The 20,367-nt window shown below is 43.2% G+C and overlaps 1 protein-coding gene and 1 long non-coding RNA gene across 25 annotated transcripts in view; one reads left to right on the top strand and one right to left on the bottom strand.

The window, feature by feature from the left end:
- The window catches only part of Dlgap1 (DLG associated protein 1), a 912,507-nt gene that overhangs the window by 805,174 nt on the left and 86,966 nt on the right, over positions 1-20,367 (top strand). The window lies entirely within an intron of this gene.
- LOC124108918 (uncharacterized) overlaps positions 1-20,367 on the bottom strand; it is a 30,845-nt gene that overhangs the window by 8,575 nt on the left and 1,903 nt on the right. For 4 of the 10 annotated variants that reach the window (XR_009228889.1, XR_009228883.1, XR_009228887.1 and 1 more), the window contains exons 3-7: positions 12,428-19,738; positions 11,937-12,044; positions 10,177-10,322; positions 4,679-4,755; positions 215-2,351 (exon numbers count right to left, since the gene is read on the bottom strand). This is a non-coding gene — a long non-coding RNA (uncharacterized LOC124108918). The remainder of the gene's footprint in view (positions 1-214; positions 2,352-4,678; positions 4,756-10,176; positions 10,323-11,936; positions 12,045-12,427; positions 19,739-20,367) is intronic. The other 6 variants (XR_009228888.1, XR_006856826.2, XR_006856832.2 and 3 more) reach the window with 6 other exon arrangements.

Genomic DNA, 20,367 nt, shown 5'->3' with positions numbered 1-20,367 from the left:
GCTCTGAGTACCGCCTGTCTAAATGTCATAGCAGCCGTTCTCAAGGATCTTGATCCTGTTTTGGTTTCCTGTGGTTGCTGCAACAAACTCCACAAACTTGGTCACTTAAAACAACTCAAATAACTGACAGTTCTGGGGGTCAGGAGTCGAAAAATGAGTCATCAGGGCTGTGTTCTTTTTATTGAGGTTCTAAAAGGAGAATCCATTTACCTACCTTTCCCAGCTCCAAAAAGCTACCTGCAGCCAGGCACAGTGTCACACAGCTATAATCCCAGTGGCTTGGGAGGCTGAGGCAGGAGGATCACAAGTTCAAAGCTTCAGCAACAGCAAGATGCTGAGCAACTCAGTGAGACTCTGTCTCTAAATAAAATACAAAATACGTCTGGGGATGTGGCTCAGTGGTTTATTGTCCCTGACAATCTACCTGCATTCCTTGGCTGGTGGCCCCTAATTCCATCCTCTAAGCCAGCAGCAGGATAGATCTTCAAACCTCCCCACCCCCTTTCCCTGGTCTCCTTTGTCTCTGAACTTCTGGCCTCCCTTTTATAAGTACCCATGTGATTACACTGACCCCACTGAGATAATCAAGGATGACCATTCCATTTTAAGATTTTAATCACATCATGAAAGTCCCCCTTGTCATGTGAGATAACAGTCATAGATTAGGATGTCACCATCTTTAGGGGCCCCTCTGCCTGCCACCCACCCATTCACCCCCCTGCTTAGACTCCAGCAGCTGCCTCTTCAACCCATATCAACCCCCCAGCCCGCCCAACAAAAATACCCAAAACAGCATCAGGATTTGCACAATGCTATGTCAGAAGGGCAAATGCAAATTTCTCCTTTCTTCTGACTTACTGGATAATAAAGCAGTGTTGTGGGAAGGGCTGGGGGGAAGAAGAGTCAAAGAGTAACAGCAGGAGAAGAGGAGAGGGATTGAAGGGATGAAGTAACTTTTTTTTTTTTTTTTGGTATCAGGAATTGAACCAGGGCCCTTAACCACTGAGCCACATCCTCAGCCCTTTTTATTCTTTTTAATTTTGAAATAGGATCTCACCGAGTTGCTTAGGGCCTCACTAAGTTGCTGAAGCTGGTTTTGAACTTTCAATCCTCCTGCCTCAGCCTCCCAAGCTGCTGGGATTACAAGTGCCAAGCTATGAAGTGTCTCTTGATCATGCCCCAGACACCTAGTAAGTGACCCTACTGCTCTCTGGGCATTCTGGGTCCTAGCCTTCACTGCCTCCGTTAGACCTGCTGAAGTCGGTAAAAAAAAAAAAAAAATCTTTACCAAAACACCAGATTTTTGCCTTTGGATATTTTTGGTTATTACTTTCAAAACTTTTCTGAAGTCCAACATCAGGGCTGTGAACTTCCCATTGATAGGTGTCTCGGTCTGTGACAAAGCACCACAGACAGGGTGGCTTCAACAACAAGACTGTATTTTCTCACACTCTGGAGGCTGAGTCCAAGATCAGGGTGTCAGCGGCCTCTGAGCTTGGCTTGCAGGAGGCTGTCCTCTCCCTCTCTCCCTTAATCTGTACCTGTGCACCCAGATCTCTTCTTCTAAGGACACCAGTCATTCTGGTGTAGGGCCCACCCTAATGAGCTCCTCCTAACTTGACCATCTCTTTAAAAAGCCCCTCTCCAAGGATGGTTACCTTCCGAGGTACTGAGAGTTAGGTTAGGACTTCACCGTATGAATTAGGCGGGACATAATTCAGCCCAGGACAGTGGGGTAAGACCTTGAGAGATTAAAAAAGATCACTTCCATCCTTTCCAGGTGTAGCAGCTGGTCTAGGTACAATAAGGGTGAATGTGGTGAGAGGAGAACCAAATCATTGAAAGTAGGTCCCACACCCCAGAACTGCCTTTTCATATGTCCCTTAGGCTGGGAGGAAGGCAGAGACAGTCTAAGAAGCCACCAGAGGCTCACTCCTAGTCAGGGTAAGCAAACAGCATTTAAGGCTCACTCTCCCCAGAGCCAACTTCCGGCCGTTTTTTTGTTTGATACGTAATCCACAGCTGGTCCCAGAAATTCCACCAAGTCAGTACACACCCTGGACACAGAGGAAATGAAAGAGCAGACGGTGTGTTTGTGTTTGATGATCTTTGGAAGGGCTGAGTGATGGAAATGATTTCATTCTCCAGGCAGGGCTCTGATAGGGAACTAAACGGCACACAGGTTGAAACAAACCAAATAGCCTTATCTTATTCTTGATTCATGGGTTTCTGTTTCTTCAGATCTCTTTAGAGGCCCGACACTGTGAACTGTGGTTCTTAGAGACACTGCTTCCTTCCTTCCTTCCTTCCTTATCCTGCCTTGGGCATGTTGCTTCTTGGACATATGGGACCTGGATTAAATAAATAAATATATATAACTTTTATTAATGAATTTATATACAAATGAATACACATTATTTATTAGTATATTGTGTTTGAAATAACCCAGTCTCTCTCTCTCTCTCTCACACATACACACACACACACACACACACACACAAGACAAATATTGTGTGATTCCAATTATATAAAGGAACCTAGAGTAGTCAAATTCATAGAGACTCTCAGGAGGCTGAGGCAGGAGGATCAGAAGTTCAAAGCCAGCCTCAGCAAGTTGATGAGGCCCTAAGCAACTTCATAAGATCCTGTCTGGGGCTGGGGATGTGGCTCAAGCGGTAGCGCGCTCGCCTGGCATGCGTGCGGCCCGGGGTTCGATCCTCAGCACCACATACAGACAAAGATGTTGTGTCCGCCAAATACTAAAAAATAAATAAATTTAAAAAAAAAAAAAGATCCTGTCTGTAAATAAAATATTTAAAAAAAATAAAAATAAAAAAAGGAGTGGGGATGTAGCTCAGTAGTTAAGTAGCCCTGAATTCAACTCCTGGTTAAAAAAAAAAAAAATCATAGGAATGGAAAGAAGAATGGTAGTTGCCAGGGGCTATAGGGGTGAAAGAATGAGGAGTTTTCTTTTTTACTTTGTTGGGGATCCAACCTAGAACCTTGCTAAACATGTGCTCTGTCACTAAGTAACATACCCAGCCCTGAGAGTTGATATTTAATGGATACAGACTTCCAGTGTGCAATGACAAATGTTCTGCAGATGGATGGAGGTTGTACAATAGTTCAAACATATTTAACACTGTAGAAGTGTATGCTTACAAATGGTTAAATTTTTTTTAAAAGACTCTGGAAGACAATCATGAACTAGTCAGACCAAGTTGCCAGCTTAGGTTTAAATCTACCACTCCCAAGTTTTAGGACAATATTCTATTCATTTCTCTCCCCCTCCCCCTCCCCCTCCACCTTCCCCTTCCCTTCCCTTCCTTTCTGGTACTGAGGATTGAACTCAGAGGCACTCAACCACTGAGCCACATCCCCAGCCCTATTTTGTATTTTATTTAGAGACAGAGTCTCCCTGAGTTGCTAAGCACCTTGCCATTACTAAGGCTGGCTTTGAACTCGCAATCCTCCTGTCTCAGCCTCCCAAACCGCTAGGATTATAGGCATGCACACTGCGATTGGCTTTATTCTATCCATTTCTATGTAAAAAATCACCCCCAAAACTTAGTGCTTTAAAACAATAGCAATCAGCACATGTAATCTCAGCAACTCAGGAGACTGAGGCAGAAAGATCTCAAGTTTGAGGCCAGCCTCTCAGCAACTTAGAGACCTGTGCTACCAGTAATTTACTAAAGCGCAAACCTTTTTTTTTTTTTTAAACATAGTTCCTAATCTAATCCTTCTTATATTATCAGTAGAAAAGTGACAGAGTTCAAAGTATATTTAGAGTAAGACTGTAGCTCAGGGGCAGAGCATTTGCCTAGTAGCATGCATGGGGGGCCCTGGATTCAATCCCTAGCAAAACACATACACACAAACACACAAATTTATACACATGTATACACATATATGTGTGTGTATATATATATAAATATGTATGCATGTATATGTATCATAAAAGCTTTTGTTGTTTTGCTTATTTCTAACTCATGTAAACATCTGGAGAATAACTAAAAATAAAATTGTATAAAAGATGTTACTGGAGTTTGGATCTTAAATGTCCCATCCAGGTCCATGTGCTGAAGGCTTGAATGGCAGCCCTGTGGTTGTACTTCAACCTTTAGGAGACCTAGTGAAAAGAAGTTAGGTCATTAGGGAAGTATCCTTGAAGGGGATATTAGGACTCTGGCCACATCCTGTCTCTCTTTGCTTCCTAGCCTCCATGAGGTGAAGAGGCCTCCTCTGCCATGTGTTCTCTGTCACAGGCCCAAAGCAACAGGGTCGAGCAACCATGTACTGAAACCATGAGGCAAAATAAACCTTTTCTCTTTTAAGTTGCTTACTTTGGGTATATTGTCACAGTAATGGAAAGCTGACTAATACATATAAATGTTCAATGTTTCAGAACTACTTGACTGAAACTATTAATTCAAAGATATGTGAAATGAGAATTTACACACACACACACACACACACACACACACACACACACACACATATATATATATATATATATATATATATATATATAAAAGAAACACCACTAATAACTGAACTAAACAGGAGAGACTTAGCCTGTAATCCCATTTGTTTTATCAAGTATCACCTACTTGGCACTATGCAAGATAATTGATATATTTGGCTGCCATGAAGATGGATAGCCTAGTTTGACTACCTTGGTGTGGAAGAAATACACAGTTTAAAATTTTCTTGTGTCTTCTGCACAGAGCCATAGGGCACCAGGCTTGGCTGCTAAAACAAAACAAAGAGAATTATTTCCCTTATGCACTTATTTATGTTAAGTATCATTTATTGGCCCCATTTAATATGTGTCAGATACTCTGTTGAGCATTTCACATTTATTATTTTCATTTCATCCTCCCAATAATTCTAGAAGGAAGTTATTCATTCTTATCTGCATTTTACAGAGTAAAAACCATATGGTTAAAAAGTTTAAGCAACCTTCCCTAGGTAACACGCTTTTAAATCAAGGTCTGTATCCAAAGATTATGTTCTTTTTATTTTTCTTTGTGGTATTGGGGATTGAATCCAGGAGTGTTCTACCATGGAGTTAGATTCCCAGTCCTTTTTATTTTTATTTTGAGCTCACTAAAGCTTCTTAGGGCCTCACTAAATTGCTGAGGCTGGCCTTAAATTTGTGATCCTCCTGCCTCAGCCTCCTAAGTGACTGGAAATACAAGCACGCGACACAACACCCAGTCAAAACTCAAATGCTTAAATATCATGCAGTTTGATAGATTTTTGGTAATGTGATGAATAAGTTTAGGGCTAGTATCCTACCCGTTACCATGGTAACATGGGCACTCTGGTTGACAGGCTGCAGCAAAGCTTAAAGAGGACCTACAATGATAAATTCTCAAGTGCATACTTGAAGTTGCACAGAGTAGAACCAAGTTGCTGGTTCTACTCACATTGTGCCCTCCAACCTGCACTGGCTGGAAACCATTAGTGTTGACCATGGAGGCAAAAAGAGACATACTTGAAAGATTTTGTTTTGGTTTTTTTTTGTCCTTTCTGAGCTAACAGAGGACATAGAGAGCATGAAAAAAGTTGGAAACCACTGACTGGAAATCATTCTGCAAGATATCAGAAATTTGTGGCAATCTCTAAATTTTCCAACTACAATAAAGCAGAGGCCAGAGCCAGTCATGCTATGTGACTGCAATGGGGTGAGGTCAGTATGGTCATGAGAAAGACTGGGGAAGGCCTTGGATAGACTCCAGAGGGCATGATCAAGGGGGAGAGTGAAGCTGCTGATCTGCAGCCAGGGGTCTGGAGACAGCAGCAACTGGAAGGCTACTGAGGGCTGCATCAAACACAGTGGCACCGAATCGGAAATTCTGAATTAAAGAGAAGAATGAATAAGCCACCACTCTCCATCCCGTGGTCACAGTTTTAGCTAAGAAAGGGTGGGGTTGGGGATGGGGGGAGAAAGAGATAGAAAAAAAAGAAAGATCTTTACATTCACCTTTTTTCCTTTTTTTGCTAGGGATCGAACCCAGGGCTTTATGCATGCTAGGCAAGCTCCTGACTACTGTGCTACCCCCACCCCCAAGTATCACAAACAATTTAATTTTTTCTATGTATCTTCTCAAATCAGTAAGGGCAATGAGTCCAGGCTTCTGACTGCTCAATGACCAATATTTAGTGAGGTACAGTGGTACACATTTATCCCAGTAGTTTGAGAGGCTGAGACAGGAGGATCACAAATTCAAGGCCAGGCTCAGCAACATAGTGAGATCCTGTCTCAAAACAACAACAACGAAAATGTAAAAAGGGCTGGGGATGTTGCTCAGTGGTAAAGCAGCCCTAGGTTCAATCCCCAGTACCAAATATCAACAAAAAAGCCAATCCTGGCGAGATGAGAGTTGGTAGGAGGGAGGCCTAGGGATGCAGCTCAGTGGTAGAGCACTTGCGTAGCACAAGTGAGGGCTTGGATGCATCCCCAGCCACACACTCTCGCGCACACACACACACACACACAGAGGCAGAGACAGAGAAAGAGATGTAGGAAGGCATTGAGCTTATCCAAAGGCCAAGCTCTTGAGAAGACAAAGGGGCTATGAACCTCAATGCTCCATCTTAGAGGGCTCAGGGTGTGAAGGTTCTTGTTTGTTTATGTGTTTTTTTTTTGTTGTTTGTTTTTTCTTTAATTTTTTAATACTTATTTATTAGTTTTCGGCGGATACAACATCTTTGTTTGTATGTGGTGCTGAGGATCGAACCCAGGCCGCACGCACGCCAGGCAAGCGCAATACGGCTTGAGCCACATCCCAGCCCCTGTTTATGTGTTTTGAACCTCAGGGTCTCACACATGCTGGGTAAGTAAGCACTCTATCACTGAGCTACATTCTCAGCTCTTTTTATTTTGAGACAGGATCTTGCTAAGGTGCCAAAGCTGGTCTCAAACTTGTTATCCTCCTGCTGTAGCCTCCCCTGGGATGTCTGCCTCGCACCACGGCGCCCAATGCAAGGAGCTTTTACAGGGAGGGGAAGGAGAAGCAGGGAAGGAAGGCTGCATGCTGGGACAGGGGCTTCATCATCCAGGTGTGTGTCTTCTTTTCTTGGCCAGAATATCCAAATGGACCTTAACCTCCTGCAGCTAGTTCCTATAGTTCTTTAGGCAGACAGATTACTTTTTTGGAAATTAAATCTCGCAGCTTTGTTAGTTGCAGCACAGAACTAAAGACTAAGGAGGTGGTGTAACAAAGGTCTCCACTGGTTCTAGGTTCTGTAAATTTAAAGAAAGATTATATAGCAATTAACATCAACCATTTAGTTAGGGCTTCCCTTTAGAATTTAAAATGAAGGGCAAAAGGAAGGGATATAAACCTTGAAAGAGGATTAGGGAAGGGAAACAGCCTAGTGGAAGGGCCTAGGGAGGAGAGGTAAAGTAACTTTGCCAAGGACAATTCCCCAAGGAGCGGCCACTGTTACACTGGGATGGAAGGGAGTGGTCCGCTCAAGATGAGTGGCCCAGGAAGGCCTCTGTAAAGAGAGGAGGAACGAGTTGAGACCAGAGGAAGATGAAGTTTTAATATCAATCATTAAGAAAAGGCATGGGGGAGGGGCATTGAAGTTCACTGGATTAGACAAAGGAGAATGAAGGGCAGGGAGCGGGATGGGAATAGGAAAGACAGGACAATGAATCAGACATAACTTTCCTGTGTTCATATATGAATACTCAACCAGTGTAACTCCACGTCACGTACAACCTCAAGAATGGGATCCTAATTAGAATAAGTTATACTCCACGTATGTATAATATGCCAAATGCATTCTACTTTCATGTATATCTAAAAAAAAGAACAAATAAGAAAGAAAGAAAAGGCCTTTTGCTGGGTGCAGTGGTGCACACCTATAATCCCAGCAACTTGGGAGGCTGACACATGAGGATCACAAGTTTGAGGCCAGCCTCAGAAAGTTAATGAAGCCCTCTGCAATTTAAGACTCAGTTTCCAATAAATAAATAAATAAATAAAAATAGAAAGGGCCAGGAGGAATGGCACATGCCTATAATCCCAGAGGCTCAGGAGACTGAAACAAAAGAATTGATAGTTCAAAGCCAACCTCAGCAACTAAGCAAAGCCCTAAGCAACTCAGTGAGACCCTGTCTCTAAATAAAATACAAAGGGCTGAGGATGTGGCTCAGTGGTTAAGCATTCCAGGATTCAATCCCCATGCAAAAAAAAAAAAAAAAAAAAAGGTAAAGAAGAAGGTGTGTTATGTACAGAGCTCTTCAAAGCATCTTTGAAGTGTGAAATCCATTCCCTTCAGGTAAAATTCCCTCAGGGAGTTTTCAAGATGGTTATTGTATCATTTGAATTTAGTGAGAAAAAGAAAAAGAGTCAGATGGTATGTGCCACGCTGTCATCTAACTTAAGAACTTCTCCATTCACCCCATTACGCTGAGATAGGCGATGTTATCCAAACACAACAGATAAAGACACGGGGGATAAAGTAATTAAATAATCTGTAAGGTCTACAGGTGTGTAACTCAGTGCTTGAGTGTATGTTTAGCATGTGCAAGGGCCTGGGTTCAATCCCCAAAACACACACACACACACACACACAGAGAAGTATAATATATAATCTAAGGTCATGTGGCTTAAAAGTGGCTGGTCAGGATTTGCACCAGTTCTGACAGTATTCCAGATACTTCCTTTTCCAATATAAGGCAGAAAAAGTACTATCTTTTCCTTACCCAACTCTTGACTGACCAGCTTATAACCAAAGATGGATTTAACAGGAGAAAAGCATAGAAATTTATTTCTACATGACATGGGAGCCTTCAGAAATGAAGATCCAAAGAAAATGAGAAATGTGTGTATTTTTATGATGGTAGAACATAAGTATGATTGGAGGACAAAGGGTGGGATCTAAAAATCTGCTGGGAGCTTAGCCAGGAGGGTTCAGATTCTTCACAGTATGCTTCTTGGACAGCCCTCCCCTCTGGGCATAGGGCAGGATACCTGTCACCTGAGGGTCTTCAGAGAAGAGAGGGATTGATCTGCAGTCACTCAGATGGTCAGCTCAGGGAAGAAGGGTGGGTATTACTTGTCCCAACTCTGGCTCCTTGATGCTCCAAAGCCAATACTTGGTAGAGGTAGAGGTGAGTTGGTGGGAAGGAAATCAGGTTTGTTTTTTGTTTTTTTTGGAGGTAGGGCGGTTGACTGGGAACTGAACTCAGGGGCACTCAACCACTGAGCCACATCCCCAGCCCTATTTTTTATTTTATTTAGAGACAGGGTCTCACTGAGTTGCTTAGTGCCTTGCTTTTTGCTGAGGCTGGCTTTGAACTCACTATCCTCCTGCCTCAGCCTCCCAAGCCGCTGGGATTACAGGTGTGCACCCCCAAGCCCATCAGAAATCAGTTTTATTAAGGATCTGGCATCTTGAGAAGATGGGTGCAGAGGCTATACTCTGAGCGCACCACTTTCTGGATCAGGTGTACAAAGGGTTTTCATAGGAAAGGAAAGGAGGCGGGACCAATGGGCAGGAAGGAGACACTTGAGCAGGGGCTTCATCATCCAGGGTGTGTCTCTCCTTTTTTCTCAGGTGGGCATATTACAATGGACCTGAACTTCCTGGGGCTACTTCCTATGGTTCTCTAGATAGACATTACTTTTCTGCAAGGTGAAAGCCACAGCAATTTACATGTTTTGTGTCAGTTGAGGCACAGGATAAAAGAATAAGGAAGGGTGCTGCATAGTCTGGTGTACCCTGAAGGTCACCAGATGTTCTGGGTTCTGTCAATATCAAGAAAGATTACATACTAGTGAATATCTTAACCATTTAGGTGAGGCTACTCTTTAACATTTTGAATGCCAAGCAGACAGGGGACATGCCCTTGCATGTTACCAGGGAAAAGTGAATAGCCTTCCTCCTTCTGTTTTTTTTTCCTCAAATGCCAAGGTGCCATATTTGGAGGTAGCATGTCCAGAGACCCACTAGTCACCCACCATGTTACCAACAAAGGCAGTTGGGCTACCACAGCTGAGAATCTCTTGCATAATAGAATTTGCCATAAAGAATAATTGAACTCAAGAAGATAAGAGTAGTAAGCAAAGGTCTACCTGATGGCTAATTGTTCAGTTTTTAGCCAAGAGCATTAGAATAGAACTATACCAAGCAAAATGAGATGAGATTTACAATGAAGCCAGATGAGGTCGATGGTCCACAGATAGCAGCCACAGTTCCAAATCCCATTATCTCACACATGAGCTTTGTGGGGAACACCTCACATCCAAACCATAACACCTGTAGTTCCAGGCCAGGATGCGCAATGTTATAAGACCCTGTCTCAAAACAAAAATAAATAAATAAATAAAATTCGAAGATCTCTCCATCTAAAGGTAAAACAAGTGAGAATATTTCCTGGATAAGCTTTTTGGGTTCTGTGTCACCAGATGTTCTGGGTTCTGTCAATATCAAGAAAGATTACATACTAGTGAATATCTTAACCATTTAGGTGAGGCTACTCTTTAACATTTTGAATGCCAAGCAGAGAGGGGACATGCCCTTGCATGTTACCAGGGAACATGTTGCTTGTTTTCAAAAATCCATAGAAAGGCAAATAATTTCCTGCTATTAAAAAGCTGTTTAACCTTTCCCAAGGAGAAAAATCAAGTTAGAGGGTTAAAGTATTAGATTGGAAGGGATTTTAGAGATTATTGAGTTCTGACCTTCCATTTACATATGAAAGATCTGAGACAAGGGAGGGTGAGTTAGCAGCAAAGAAGTCCAGTAGCTTTCTTCCAGTCTTATTATTTTGATTTTTAAGAGTTCTGTAAATTTCAAAATTAATTAGGTTGTATGTGAAACACAAATAAACTGGGGATGATGGGGAAGTGTAAAATAAAAACAAAAATTTTGAGAAACAGAGATAAGGTACTTTTTTTTCCCTTTGTAACAGGGATTGAACCCAGAATACTTAACCACTGAGCCACATCCCCTGTCTGTTGTAATTTTTAAAATATTTTTATTAGTTATTGATGGACTTTATTGATTTGTTTTATATGTGGTGCTGAGAATTGAACCCAGTGCCTCACACATGCTAGGCAAGTGCTCTACCACTGATCTACAACCCCAGGCCTTTATTTTTTACATTGAGACAGAGTCTTGCTAAGTTGCTTAGGGTCTTGCTAAGTTGCTGAGGCTGGCTTTGAATTTGGGATCCTTCTGCCTCAGCCTCCTGAGCCGTGGGGATGACAGGCGTGTGCACCTGGCTAAGATACTTTCTAATGAACTATCCAAATTGATCTGTCGCAAGGAGATGTGAACTGTGTAGGTAGGACATGCAGCACTCGATGCACAACGGATATTTACTGAATGCCCCCTCGGGGCTGAGAGTGCTTTTGGGAACTGGGAGACAACCACCATGTAGCAAGCGCTCTGTCAGTGAAGTTCAGCCTTGTAAGAACTAGAAGAGGCATCCAGAGGGATGATCCCGATGTCTTCCTGGAAGCAGTGAGACCTAAGATGATTTCAAAATAGAAAGAAAAGGAAAGAATGTCCCTGCAGAGGGAACAGGTGCACAGCCAGGGAATGTGGTAGACTGAATAACTTTTAAAAAGTGCTCAGGAAGGAGAAGAGGAACCAGGTTAGCAGGAATCCCCTGAGGCCCAGATGGGAGACTTTCTCCTGGGGGAAGAAGAGCAAGCTGGAGTGACAGATCTGTGACACATTCCCAACTATTGCTCTGATTGTCTACAAGGGTTTGGAAGCAGGGACAAGGTCGACCCAGTGAGAACAATGAGAAAGGTATTTCTCCAGATATTTTGACCAACAAACTGCCTCTCTTCCTGTTGCCCACTCTGGGTACACATAACAGTACTTTTCCTACATGGTGCATGCTAATGTTTCCTATTGAATCATTTTCGTTTTCTACATGGTGAAGCGGTTTGACTCACCTCAGCTGATGTCATGACTCATTAATAAGTCACAGCTCCGAAGATGGAGAAACTTGGAGTTAGGGAGTTACCAGGACACCAGAGACAGGAGATGATGCACAGTAGGATCTAGGGACAGAGAAAGGTACAAAGAGGACAGTGAATGATTCCAGAGGGGCTTAAGAGATAGGAGAGAAAGACCCAAGGAATTAAAGATAAAAGGTCAGGTAGTGAGCTGGGGAAGGTGAACTGACCATCTACTGGGAGGGTAAAGATAATGAGTATTTTTAAAATGCCCTTCCTTTCATTCACTTTTTTGGTAAACACAAATAGATTCCTTAATCTGAGGCCTATTCCAAGAGCAGTATTATATATAATTCCAGAAAATAATCCAGTGTTATTCAGAGAGGGAGTCACCTTGTGGAAATGATGGAGAGGAATTTAGCGGACCAGAGTGGGCAGAGAGCTGAGCTAGAAGATTCTACATGGAACAGCTCAGATCAAAGACTTACCTGTGCTTTCCCAGGGCTGCTATTAGGGCTTTTGTAAGGCTGGGAATAGGTTCGGTTCGGCCTGGGTTTTTCATTGAGCAATCCTGTTGGCAGGAGTTACTTTCTTTACCTAGTTGGCATCCAGTTTAGAATCCACAGTCACTGGTCCAAGACAGTCACCAGCATTTCTTGGACACTTAGAAAAATGGAAAGACCATTAACTTTCTTCTTCTTGCACACTCTCAGACCACACCAGGTCAAAGGGACTTCTTTCCTGCCTCTTTCCACAGCTTCCCTAGTCCCAATCCTTCTCCATCTAAATCTTTTATTTTGCAAAGCCGTAGGGAGTGGTGAAAGCCTCTTGCTAGAGGAAGATTTTGAATAATAGGTGTTTCTGAGCCGGGTTTATTGAAAAGGTCTTGTCTGTGTCCTGGGGGAGATTGTAAAAGAGACGTCAACAGGAGCTCTTTTGTGTGGATGGCATTCATCCCGAAAGAGAGGAATTCCCTTACTGGGCTAGTATTTAAAGCAGATTTGTTGCCGCTTTTGCTAAAAACTTTTTATCCAACTGCCTGAGCTCACAGCAGCGAGTGAGTCACTGGATGATTGCAACTTCCTCTCCTCCTTAGCAAAGCAATGACTCAGTCATTTACATTTAGAAAGGAAGGTTCCTAAGAAGATTTCCTGGGTTTTCCTCAGCTGGAGCCTCTTTTCTTGACCATCACGTGGGCCAGATCTGTGGGCAATCCTGTTAACCCCAGAGGAGGGGAGGCTAGCCCACCTGTTTTTCTCACTCCCTGGAAAACTTCTTGCTGTTCTGCTTGCTTTCTTTTTTAAATCCTAGAAGAGAGACAAACACAATTTCCTGCCTTCTGGCTTTTTCTAGTCTCCCTTCCCCCACTCTTTTTTGGAAAGGGACTGGCAATTCCTGGGTACTGTAATTACCGCAGGCTGAGGTTTGACTTAACTCCACCTGTAGGAGATAAGGCAACCGTTTTATTACCTCTCAGCCAGGTGCCCAAGGGTGACAAGACTTGCCTTTATCTGGGGGACCTGACAAGGTTATCAGAAACTGCAAAAGGGCTGAACCTTGGAGCAGCGACCGCCAAAATTATTCACTTCCCTGTGATCCTTTTTCCAATCTTTTATTGCTAATTTCGATCCACAGACTAGTTCTACTTCCCTCCGAGTTTTTCCTGTATTTCCTGAACCTGAGCTTTGACCTACTGGGGTCCCTTCAGACCTAAGCCACAGTAATGGAGCAGTTGTAATCATGAGCAGGGTCAGCCCCAACTACCACACACAATATCTTGATATCCACTGGTTTAGTAGGTTTGCAGTGTTAATAGTTGCTTTTTCTCAAAGTTATTATTTAATAAAATCTTTGACCTGCAATGATAGAAATTTAAAAATAAAATAATAAATAAAATCATATTTTATTGCCTTTACTTTTTACGATTCCTTTTGAAAACTAGGCTATAATCCACACCAGGAGACAGTGCTGTGCTTGTCTTAGGTCATAAAAACATCTAGTTCTTTAACTATTTATGTCTGTAGTTTACTAGTATATCTGTCTACCTTCACATCAGGTTGTAGGGTTTGTTTTCGTTTTATTTTTGAAGGGGGCTGGGGAATCGAACCCAGGTCCTGGTGAACTCTAGGAAAGAGCTCTGCCACTGAGCTACACCCCTAACCCCACTTTATTCTATAATTTAAGCTCTGTTCCATGGATTTCTGTTATCATTTGTGTTGAAACTGTGGCATAAAAGCATGCATTTTTATATCATTTTTTAAATTGATTGTATTTTTTTAAATACATGACAGCAGAATGTATTACAATTCTTATTACACATACAGAGCACAATTTTTCATATCTTTTATATGAAGTATGTTCACACCAATTCATGTCTTTATACATGTACTTTTTCTTTTTTTTTTTGCATTACAAAAAAAATGTATTTTAAAATGGGATTATAGGCGGAGGCCTATAACCCTAGCAGCTCCGGAAGCTGAGACAGGAGGATCACGGGTTCAAAGCCAGCCTCAGCAATGGCAAGGTGCTTAGCAACTCAGTGAGACCCTCTCTAAATAAAATACAAAATAGGGCTGGACATGAGGCTCAGTGGTTGAGTGCTCCTGAGTTCAATCCCTAGTACCCCCCCCCCCAATAAAATAAAATGGGATTGGAGCTGGGAGCTGTGCTGGACACTTGTAATCCCAACAGCTCAGGAGACTGAGGCAGGAGGATCAAGTTCAAAGCCAGCCTCAGCAATTCAGTGAAGCCCAAAGCATTTTAGCAAGACCCAGTCTCTCTCTTTTTTTTTTTTTTTGGTACTGGGAATTGAATCCAGTGGCATTTAACCATTAAGTCACATCATCAGCCTCTTTAAATATTTTATTTATTTAGAGACAGGGTCTTGCTAAATTGCTTAGGTCCTCTCTAAATTGTTGAGGCTGGTTTTGAACTCATAATCCTCCTGCTGGGATTACAGGGGTCGGCCAATGTACCTGGCCAGTCTCAAACTTTGGGAAAAGTCGGGGGCGGGGTCTGGGAATCTGGCTCAGTGGCTAAGTGCCTCCAAATTAATCTCTGGTTAAAAAAAGCGGGGGGAGGGGCATGCAGGATTGGCAAACTGTGCACTAGGTAGTTTTAATGAATAAAGAGTGCCCTTCCAGATAAACTTTAGACAGTTCCCTGAGCTGCATCAAATCAGCTGGCACCCAGCTGCACCTAGCAAGAGGCTGCCCTCCTGTCAGTACAAATTATAGTGGGCCAAGGTAAAAACTGCTTTATTTATTTTGCTGTGAAGTCAGACTGTGGCCTGAGGGTAGGGTAGAGGATGAGAAAGAAAAGGCGGATCAGAGAATGTTGGAGAAGTGAGTTTAAAAAATGTACACACGGGCCTGAGGGGGTGGGGGCGGTAGATCCACAGTAGAGCTCTTACCTAACACATGCAAGGTCGTGACTTGCATCCCCAATACAAAAAAAAAAAAAAAACACGCAAGGAAACAGCTAAAAGCCCCTATTAAGTGTGGTGTAGTGGCACAGACCTGTAATTCTAGCAACTTGGGAACTGCAGCAATTTCACGAGGACCTAAGCAAATAAATATATATAAAATGGCCTGAGGATGTGGATCAGTGGTTGAGCACCCCAGTAACCTGGTTCACTCCCCAGTACCAAAACAGGACTTCTAGGAATGCCGCTCTTACCATCATAATGAAAGCCAAAAATGGATGCCTCCCCATATAGTGTGGGGCACACTGTGATAAACCAGTTGACAAGTGTTAGAAGTACTATACTGGAGCTTTCCTTCCCTTAAAGATGTAAAACTTGGCACACTTACGGCCACTGTGTCACCACACATGGCCACCCTCCATAGGAGGGACTGAGGGCCAGAATTTGAGATGCCTCTGCAGGAAGATGTCCCCTGGTGGGAGCTTTTACTGCTCCAAGGGTGGGAAGGTTGGGGTGGGACATCATTCTTCCTTGCACATTTCTTTTTGCTTTTTCTTTCATTTATTTTTATTTTTTTTAAGTACTGGGGATTGAACCCAGGGGTGCTTAAGCCATATCCCCAGCCCTTTTTTATTTTTTATTTAGAGACAGGGTCTAAGTTGCTTAGGGCCTCACTAAGTTGCTGAGGCTGGCTTCAAATTTGCAATTCTCCTTCCTCAGCCTCCAGAATCACTGGGATTACAGGCTTAGACCACTGCACCAGGCTCACTTTCAGTTTTAAAAAAGAAACTTGAGGGCTGGAGATATAGCTCAGTTGGTAGAGTGCTTGCCTTCATGCACAAGGCCCTGGGTTCAATCCCCAATACCACAAAAAGAAAAAAAAAAAAAAAGAAACTTGAGGCTTAGTTGTAAAGCACTTGCCTAGCATGCGTGAGGCTCTACATCACCCCATCCACATTTCTGAAAGCCTTTACCTAAAACCAGTTCTTGGATCTATTTGCAGTGTGACTGCACCTCCTCTCTTGCAGACCCCTCCAAGTACTTGATTGCTGGGTCTGCCGTGTATTAACAATCTAAAATCCCCCAAGCTCCGAATTCCAAGCACATTTAGCCAAAGAAAGGTTCAGATACAGGCTAGGACATTGTTCTCACAGGGTTCAAAGGAGAATCTTAAGGACAAAAGCAGAAGAGAGCCCTTTCAAAGATAAGCAAAGCTTTCGTGGGAAGAACCCAGGTTCCAAGCCAGCCTCACCCAGGGAGAACTTGGACATCAACCTCTCCTTTTCATCTGCAGAATTAGATCATAACCTCCTCTGCAGGGTTGTTTTAAGAATTTAATGAGACTAGCAAAAGTGCATGCCTTTACTAAACAGGCAAGGAATGAGGAGGAGGATGGGGACTGAGAAAGGAAAGTTGATACCAATTTGAAACTCTTGAGAGATTCCTAGGTTAGCACTTGCCTCGCATGCATGAAGCTCTGGGCTCAATGCTCAGTATTGAAAAAAAAGACAATCTGGGCTCTGGAGCACATGCCTACAATCCTAACTACTGGAGAGGCTAAAGCAGGAGCATCACAAGTTCCAGGCTAGCCTGGGCAACTTAATGAGATACTGTTTCAAATTTTCATAATAAAAATAAATTTATTTAAATGGTTCATAGGTTTTTTATTTAATTTTGGTAAATAACAAACACCAAACTGTAAGGTGTTTTTGAGATGTTCTTTGTTTTTTCCGTTGTTGTTGTGTTGGTGCTTGAATGGGGCTCCCACCAAGCTCCTCCCAGGCCCAGTAAGGTGATATTTTAAATGCAGCCTTGAGGGACACTTTAAATGGCTGTGGGGGTGAGAAAGAGCTCAAGGGGACACCTGGACAAATGTTCCTGTCCTCCTCTGTCGATGACAGCTGGACAATGTGGTATGATTTTAAAGCACTGATCCTACTGGAGGGTTTGTAAGGAGCTGGCATCCTCTCTGGGCCAAGTGGGTGATGGATGCAGCATCCCACAGATGGTTGTTCCTTTGAAAAGGGGAGGGTGGGGTTCAGGGAGGAAGGAGGAGAGGAGCAGGATGAATAATTGGGTGCCTTGCTGCACAGCCCAGAGCCCCCTTGGCCTCTGCAGGAGGGCCTTCCACTCCCAGGTAGCTGAAAGCAACAGCAGTGTGTTTCTTTCTTATGCGCTTACACAAATCCTGTCTTCCCAGGTTTGGGGCTCCCAGTTTGCCTTAGGCAGAAGCTCCAGCTCCAGGGGAAGCCTTGCTCCAAGCACCAGGCTCAGGGGGCACCTCTGGCTGCTGTTATAGATCTTCCTTCTCTCCAAACCCAGGGAGTTGGCGGGTGAGGGGCTACTGGTAAATCCACACCGGATTCTCAGGTAGGACTTAGGCGGACTGGATGCCCATTAAGTGTGAATTCAGGCCTCTCACTTCCTGAAGCCAGGCAGATCCTACATGTGTCCCCTGTAGAAACCCTCAGCTGCTCTGTACAGTACAGCTGTAGGGGTAGGGACACTCAAGCTCTTCTTAGTTTACCAGGCTTAGCGACAAGGCAGGAAAGTCTTCACTGCCTGATTGGTTGTGTTGTATAATTCCAATCCAGATCTGTCCTCCTATTTCAGACCCCAGGTTCCTTCCACTGAGCAGGTGATGCTAATTCCCATGAAACAGAACAGGCAGGAACAAAAGGTCCTTGGCGCTCACATATCCATCTTGTCTGCAAGCAGACAGAACACAGGATAAGAGGTCCAAGAAAATGAGTAGAAGGAGCTAAGGAAAAGTAAAGCTAAAGGCCAGGGTTGTGGCTTGGTGGTAGAGCGCTTGCTAGCATGTGCAAGACCCTTGGTACGATCCTCAGTACCACATAGAAATAAATAAATAAAATAAAGATACTGTGTCCAACTACAACTTAAAAAAAAAAAAAAAGAAAAGAAAGAAAGAAAGTAAAGCCATCATACAGGAAAAGGGTGGTTAGCATCCTGGGTCCTCAACAACCATCCCTCCTGCCCTCCTGGGTAACACCCAGCAAAGAGAATAGACATTAGGTAAATAAGCCACAGGTGACTTAGTAGTTTCTACTAAACTAACTGGTGTTGATGTGTGTGTGTGTGTGTGTCCTGCACACATGCTGGGGACTGAACTTGGGGTCTCATGCGTGCCAAATTCCTGTTCTACCACTAAACCAAGTCCAAGTCCCCAACCCCCAATGTGACAAGACTGGGAATTAGATTGGGGTTTAACATAATTGCTCCATGTCAAAAGTTGGTCAGTCACTAGCCAAGCATGGTGGTGCTGCCTATAATTCCAGCCATCTCAAAGGCAGAGGCAGGAGGATCACAAGTTCAAGGCCAGCTTGGGTGACCTAGGGAGACCCTAAGACCCTATCTCAAAATTTTAAAGTAAAAAAGAGTGGGGTTTAGCTTAGTAGTGGAGTTAACAGCTACGGTACTGGGTCCAATCCCCAATACTGAGAAAAAAAAAAAAAGTTGGTCATTCATAATTGTATTTGGCTAGTACTTGGCCTATATCAAACAGAAGTGGGAATACAGTTGCTCCTTGGTATCTTCAAAGGATTGATTCCAGGACCTTCTACCCCCATTAATGTCAAAGTCCTCAGATGCTTAAGTCCCTTTTACAATATTTTCATATAACCCCTGCACATCCTCCCATATAGTTCAAAATATCTGGAGATTACTTTTGATACTTAATACAACACAAATGCCATGTGAATAGTTGTTATGCAGTATCTTGAGGGACAAAGTACTGGAGATTGAACCCAGGGTGCTCTATACCAGTGAGCTACATCCTCAACCCCAGCCCCACAACCTTTTTTTTGGATATAGGATCTCACTAAGTTGCTGAGGCTGGCCTCAGACTTGGGATCCTCTTGCCTCAGCCCCCCAAGCTGCTGAGATTACAAGTGTGCACCACTGTGCCAGTCCACAGTATTGTTTAGGAAACAATAATGTGGAAAAAGGTCTGTAAACGTGTGATTTTTCTCAAAATTTAAAAAAAAAATTTAGTTGTCAATGGGAGTTACTTACTTATATGTGGTTCTGAGAATCGAACCCAGTGCCTCACACATGCTAGGCAAGCGCTCTACCACTGAGCCCCAACCCCAGCCCTCTCAAATATTTTTGATTGATAGTTGGTTAAACCTGTAGACGCAGAACCCATGGATATAGAGGACGGACTGTATTGTGACATCCCAGGTCACAGAAGATGGCTCTGCTATTTATTCCTTTTACTTTTCTTTCTGGATTGTTGATCCATTTTCCTTCTTCTCTAGGAAGACTCTTTTCATTCTTATTTGTTCCTTCATGCAACAAGTATTAGCCATAGTACAACCATGTGACGCATGTGTTCTAAGGATTGTGGTGACATCTGTGAATAAAACAGACAACAATGCCTGACCTTGTGATTCTTCAATCCTTAGTGAATTCCCATCTCTCAGTCTGATCAGGGGGAAATATAGGACCGTATTGCTGAGAAGTGACATCTGACAAGAAATGAAAGCTACTGATGAAAGGCTTCGAAGAAAAATCTCCTTCCCTGCTCCTAGCGCGATCCCCATCCCAGCCTCCTGGGATGGTAGACCAGCTGCTCAAACAGGAAACCTTAAATAATCCTGTAACCCCGACCTTGGTCCCTGAGTCTTCCTCTCTTGTAAACAGTCCATTCAAACCAGGAAGACCTACAGACCTGGCTGGGACCCATTTTGAAAAATACACACATCATTATGAATGTTCAAAAAAAAAAAATCCTAGATCTAAAAGGAAGTGATCTATCTGACTCACTGGTAGAAATCACTTTATAAAGTAATGGAACAAATGGAAATTTAATCCTCAGAGATGAAACTGCCAGGGCAGTCATTTGTGTACATGGATGACTCAACAGCACCTGTTAGAGAAGCCGAGAAAATGAGCCTGAGCCGTGAAATCCTGGTCACATTCCCAACTGCAAGCAACACTCCCTCCTTGGAAATTAGTAAGCCCCAAGTCCTAAACGCCCTG

The sequence above is a fragment of the Marmota monax genome, unplaced genomic scaffold (assembly GCF_021218885.2).
Source record: "Marmota monax isolate L192 unplaced genomic scaffold, Marmota_monax_Labrador192_F-V1.1 WCK01_AAM20220418_F8-fsc00103, whole genome shotgun sequence".
Taxonomy (NCBI): domain Eukaryota; kingdom Metazoa; phylum Chordata; class Mammalia; order Rodentia; family Sciuridae; genus Marmota; species Marmota monax.
Note: the sequence above shows the minus strand (reverse complement) of the source record. Positions and strands in the feature narration are given on the sequence as shown.